General features: G+C 33.7%; 1 long non-coding RNA gene across 3 annotated transcripts in view; it reads left to right on the top strand.

Moving 5' to 3' along the window:
- Positions 1-1,472: 1,472 nt before the first annotated feature.
- The window catches only part of LOC140848716 (uncharacterized), a 30,250-nt gene continuing 25,722 nt past the window's right edge, over positions 1,473-6,000 (top strand). For 2 of the 3 annotated variants that reach the window (XR_012129826.1, XR_012129828.1), the window contains exons 1-2: positions 1,473-1,518; positions 2,287-2,328. This is a non-coding gene — a long non-coding RNA (uncharacterized lncRNA). The other variant, XR_012129827.1, reaches the window with a different exon arrangement.

Below are 6,000 nucleotides of genomic sequence, written 5' to 3'. Positions count from 1 at the left end.
TATAAGTACAAGGTTTTTTAGAAATTTGACACAAGATGATATAAAAGTGGAGGTTAAGAATAATACCAGGAAGTTGAACCAAAACACAAAATGAAAACCTGAAAATAATTATTTGCCAGAAATATATTCAGGCAAAGACATCCAGACAGAATTCAGTAAGAAAAAAAGAATAAACATAAACCCATGATCTAAGAAGTAGGAGCTCAAATCCATTGATGGAAGAGAGGGTGGGCTTCAATTTAGTTCTTTCAGACAACTATTGATAGACTTTGCCCCATTTAGTCAGATATTTAGGTATCCTTTGCACAAAAGAGAAAACAAAACCTGTTTATTCCACATTCTAGAGTTTATTGAACCTGCTTACAAATGGGTCGAATAATATTAAAGATTTAAACCATATAAAGAAAGGTTGGAGATCTCCATATACAAAATTTTATCTCAAAATGAATATAATTAATAACCACTGTCCTTTGCTCTGGCTCCTGCATGCTGCGGTGCTCTATAAATTCAAGACAATGAAGTCTCACTGGACTTCATATACAGCTGAGAAAATCTATCTATGGTATTTCATACTGGGATGATATCTAAGTCACATGTTTCAGAGTTGAGCTTATTACTCTAAATATATTTTGACATTTAAAATGGAGCTGACTAGAGAAAAGTCTAGGATTTATATTTCATTTTTAAAATCTTTAGTGAAAATATGTGGTCAGGACAGCTGTAGACTCAAAGCTGATAACTTAAACTATGCTTGATCCCAAGATGTAAATAATCTCCCCATAGATAATATCTAAAGTGAATACATATCATATTTTTATCATAATGTTTATTGTAGATTAATTAGTACAATGGTGAAAGAATCAGAAAGATAATTAAGGACAGGTCTCTAAAGGTCAAAACCTCAATTTCTACTTAATTATATGGACATTTAAGTCTCAATTATATTTGGTAGCCCTTAAATTGTCTATATGTGTATACTGTATATCCAATCCTTTGGTTAAATATATTGGTAGATGACTATTCAACCTTAAACCTTGCGTTTTGCTCCCATTTCAAATTATAATGCTTTTGTTTGTATAACAGCCCCCTTTACCCACAGGGGCTATGTTGCATGGTCCCCAGTGGATGCCTGAAACTGGATAGTACTATCCAGTTGTACAGGATCCTATATATACCATGTTTTTTCCTATACATACTTACTTATGATAAAGTTGAAATTATAAATTAGGCACAATAAGAAATTAATAATAATAATAATGAAATAGAACAATTATAACAATTACTGGTAATAAATCTCTTTCTCTCAATATCTTATAGTACTGTCGTTTGCCATTTTATCATGTGAAATGACAAAATGACTACTTGATGAGATGACAGTGAGGTGAATGATGTAGTGAATGACATAAGCATTGTGATGTAGTGAATGACGTAGGCATTGTGATGTAACATTAGGCTGCTACTGACCTTCTGATATGTCAGAGGAAGGACCATCTGCTTCTAGACTGAAGCTGATTTCAGGTAGGGGAAACCACAGAGAGTGAAACTATGGATAAACAGGAAGTACTCTATGTCTTTGTACTTTAAGACAAAATACGCATAGCACATCATGAGGCATATAAACAAGGGCACCAATCAAGGGAGAGTTTGATGGGCAGGAACTGATACATGAAGACTATGAAAAGGCGCCCTAGAGAGAAGGGATAGCAAGCACAAAGACAAGAGGCAAGAGAGAAACTGATATGTTTTGGAAACTGTAGGATTTGGCACATAGTATTTGCCATTATTTTTCTTATTGAAATTGCTTTATTACTATAACTGGAGAGAAGCACATGGTGGACAGAGGTACAAGCTCCAGCTAGAACTATAATTGAAGAGCAAATAATAGACTTTAAGAATTTTGCACATCTTGGAAAAATTAAAGTGAAAATATGGAGTTGTGAGTTAATCAGATTTACACTGTAAAAGGCTGTGAAAGAATAGATAACAGTAGATTAGAACTGATTCTTAGGATTTTTATTGTAGCAATCTAAGTGCAAAACAATATCACTAACAGCAATAGAGAAGATTAGGAGAAGAATATCAGTATTTTGGAAGATAAATGAAAGAATGGAATCTATTTTTTTGTGAGGGATGAGGGAAGGAAAGGTAGAGGACCCAAACATGACTTCCAATATTCGGGCTGTGCAAGAAGGTAAATGATTCTGTTTCTAACAGATACGTATACAGCCAAGAAATAGCAAGGTTAAGGAAGAAGTTACATTATGTTTTGATCATGTTTATTTTTAGGTTCCCAAGTGACCTCTAAGTGAAGGTATCATATATGTGGATGTAAGTATAAATTTGAAAAGTCCTCAACACATAGATAGTCATTGAAACCACAGATGTGACCACAGTGTCTATGTTATATGGAGGATGTAGAGAGAGAAGAAGACAGACTGAGAGCTGACCCCTCCTGAATGCCAATATTTACTGCTACCAAGAGAATATTGAAACCACACACACATAAAAAATAGCTGAAAAATAATAAACAAAGAGGAAAGAACCCTTCCCCAAAGCTGATGCAGAACATTTTGAAGCAGAAGGGTTGAATATTTGAAAATACTGAAAAGATAAAGTAAAGGCTGTGAAGTGTGCCCTGGATACAGCAAAGAGAAGAAAGTGTAATTCCCTTGGAAGAGTGGGGCTGAAGTCCAGGCGACAATGGTTTGCAATTTAAATATGTTGTGTTAAGAAATGAAGGAAAAGTGTATAAACTATGAAAATTAGCAAAAAGAAAAGTCCTTCTTTTTCTAGTTCTACCCATTTTTAATTACTATTGGTTATCCTTCAAGGTTAATATCATTGAAGTCTTGAAAAATGAGGCTAGTACATTTCCAAGTTGAGGTGAGATTTGTGAGATAAAATTAATAAGAAATAGTAAATAAGCACATTCTACTTTGATAGATAGGGTACAAAGAATCATGATTAACCAAGAAGGCAAATATGGAAGAAAACATATGTTTTTGGTGAAAGAAGAGTTTGTTTTTTGTCGTGTCTGACACATGGCATTGGAAATGTCTGTTTGGAAGATCGCAGTGGAGTCTAGGTATTGAAAGAGTGGTTAGTGATAGAAAGATGTGATTTCCTAGCATGTATGATTTGTTTTTATGGTTTGCAAAGTATGGCTCAGCTGAGGTGATGAGAAAGAAAAATAAAAACAGCAGTTGGTCTAAGACATTATTTATTAACTCTAGGAGGGATTGCATCAGCCTGGGGGAAGGAGCCTTTTTAACTTGAAAACAGGAGTAGCTATTTGAAATCCATCTGCCAAGAAAGAGCACAATCTTCTAATTGGCACAAAGGCGATCTTAGATGTTAAGAGAGGTTCTGTTGACAAATTGATAGTAATTATTAACTGTGTGAGTGAATGAAAAGATATGGCTGAAAATACAGAGGTGGAGAATATGGAAAGTAAGAATAAAGCAGGTCAGTGCTAGAACTCTGGCAAACAATTATTTCAGGGATGCAGAGGGAAAAAAAGATCTAGGCAAGGAAATTGAGGAGAAATATTCAGAGACAGAGAAAGAACCAGGACAATATAACATCCCAAAGGTCAGAGGGCACCTTGGTTCTACAACTTTGATGCTGCCTGACACCCATTTGGAATATCATTTCCCGTGTAACTTAATCCAAATTGAATTAGCTTCCTCCTCTATCCATTTTTCATATTGAAGACTTTCTCCAGCCCAGATAGCTCTTTGCTGCCCCCTTCTGATATTTTCCTGCTACAACTCCTGCCAATTACAAGTGATTGTGAATTTAGGTCATCTTTCAGTCAGAGGCTGACAACTCATACTAATTATTACCATAAGGGGCCTGCTTTCTACACTCTGTCCTTTAGGATATAGGATTCTGTTCATGAATGTTAGTCACCTGTGGTTATGCCAATCCTTTCTATTTCAAGTTGTGCCCATTTTAGTTACCAATAGTTTTCTAGCACAGGGGAAACATGACTGAAGTCTTGAGTGGTATGAACAAAGCAATGGGAAATTAGATTCCCAGTACAAAATGAAATTAGTCTAATTCTATACAGCTAGTATCTGTGCACTTGGAGAGACCTCTGAATATCTGAGTGTCCACTAATGTTCACCTACTCAAAAATTAACTTCTCATTTGTCTAATTCACAGATATGAGATTCTACTTTGAAATTTTGTTAAACAATTTAAAACCCGAATGATCTAATATCAGGTCCATTGTCATGCACTTCCAAATCAAGACTGCATTGTAATTTCCTTCTTAATCATTGTACTTTGATGTTTTTTATTTTATTTGATCTCAGTCCTTGTCAAACTTTCTTCTTTTTGTGAAGATTATCACTTAATTTTTTTATAGCTTTATTGAGATATAAAAAAAATAATATTGTGTAACTTTAAGGTGTACAATGTGATGATTTTATGTATATTCATATTGTGAAATGATTAGCACAATAGTTACTTAATAATATCCTTATTGATAATTTGATAGATGTATATATTTTGAAATGATTACCACAATAAGGCTAACTAACACATCTGTAACATCAAGGAAATCTCACATATTTCCCTGTGTGTGTGTGTGCGCATGTGTATGTTCTGAGAACTTTTAAGACCCACTCTTTTAACAAATTTGATGTGTACAATACAGTATTGTTAACTATAGCCATCATGCTGTACATTAGCTCCCCAGAACTTATTAGTCTTATAACTGGAAGCTTATATATACCATTTAACCAACTACTACCCACTTCACCTACCTTCCCTTAGTCTCTGGTAACCAATGATCTATTATATTTCTATGAGTTGAACTTTTTTAGATTCCACATATAAGTGAGATCATACAATATTTGCCTTTCACTTTCTTATTTTCCTTTTTATGGCTGACAGTATTTTATTTTATATATACATATGTTTCATTATATACATTTCACATATTTTTTTAGCTATTTTGCCTTTGATAGGCACTCAGGTTGTTACCATGTCTTGTCTTTTGTGAGTAATGCTTTAGTGAACACGGGGAATTCAGATATCTCTGAAAGATAATGATTTCATTTCTTTCATTTATATACTCAGAAGTGGGATTGCTGAGTCATGCAGTAGTTCTATTTTTAATTTTTTGGAGCATATCCATACTATTTTCCACAAAGGCTTTACCAATTTACACTTCCACCAATGGTGCCTATAGGTTCTCTGTTCTCCACATCCTCACCCACATTATTATCCCCTGTTATTTTGATATTAGCCATCCTAACAGTTATGAGATAGTATCTTCTTGTGGTTTTTATTTGCATTTCCCTGATAACTATTCATGTTGAGCATATTTGTTTTCATGCTGTTGGTCATTTGTATGTCTTCTTTGAAATGTCTAGCTAGGTCCTTTGCCCATTATTTAATTGCATTTTTAATTGTTTCCTATTGAATTATATGAGTTCCTTAAATATTTTGGGTATTAACCCCTTATCAGGTAGATGATTTGCAAATTTATTTTGCATTCCAAAAGGTGCTTTTTCATTTTGTCCAGTGTTTCTTGTGCTGTGCAGAAGCTTTTTAGTTTGATGTTTTCCCATTTATTTATTTTTGCTTTTGTTGCTTGTGTATTTGGTTTCATATTCAAAAATAATTGCAAAGCCAATGCTAAGGAACTTTTCCCATCTTTTCTTCTAGAAGTTTTGTAGTTTTATATCTTACATTTAAGTCTTTAATCTTTTTTGAGTAACTTTTTGTGAGTAGTTGGATAAAGGGGTATAGTTTAATTCTTTCATATGTAAATATCCAATTTTTCCAGCATCATATATTAAAGAGGCTGTCTTTTGTCCATTGGTTAATCTTGGCTCATTTGTCAGATACAATTCACTGTATATGCTTGTTTTTATTTATTATCTATTTATTCATTTCTGGGCTCTCCATTCTATTCCACTGGTCTCTGTGTCTGTTTTTGTGCCAATACCATACTGTTTGATTACTATAGCTCAGTATAGTTTGAAA

Source organism: Manis javanica, chromosome 4 (genome assembly GCF_040802235.1).
Source record: "Manis javanica isolate MJ-LG chromosome 4, MJ_LKY, whole genome shotgun sequence".
Taxonomy (NCBI): Eukaryota; Metazoa; Chordata; class Mammalia; order Pholidota; family Manidae; genus Manis; species Manis javanica.
This window is presented reverse-complemented; position numbering and strand designations above follow the sequence as displayed.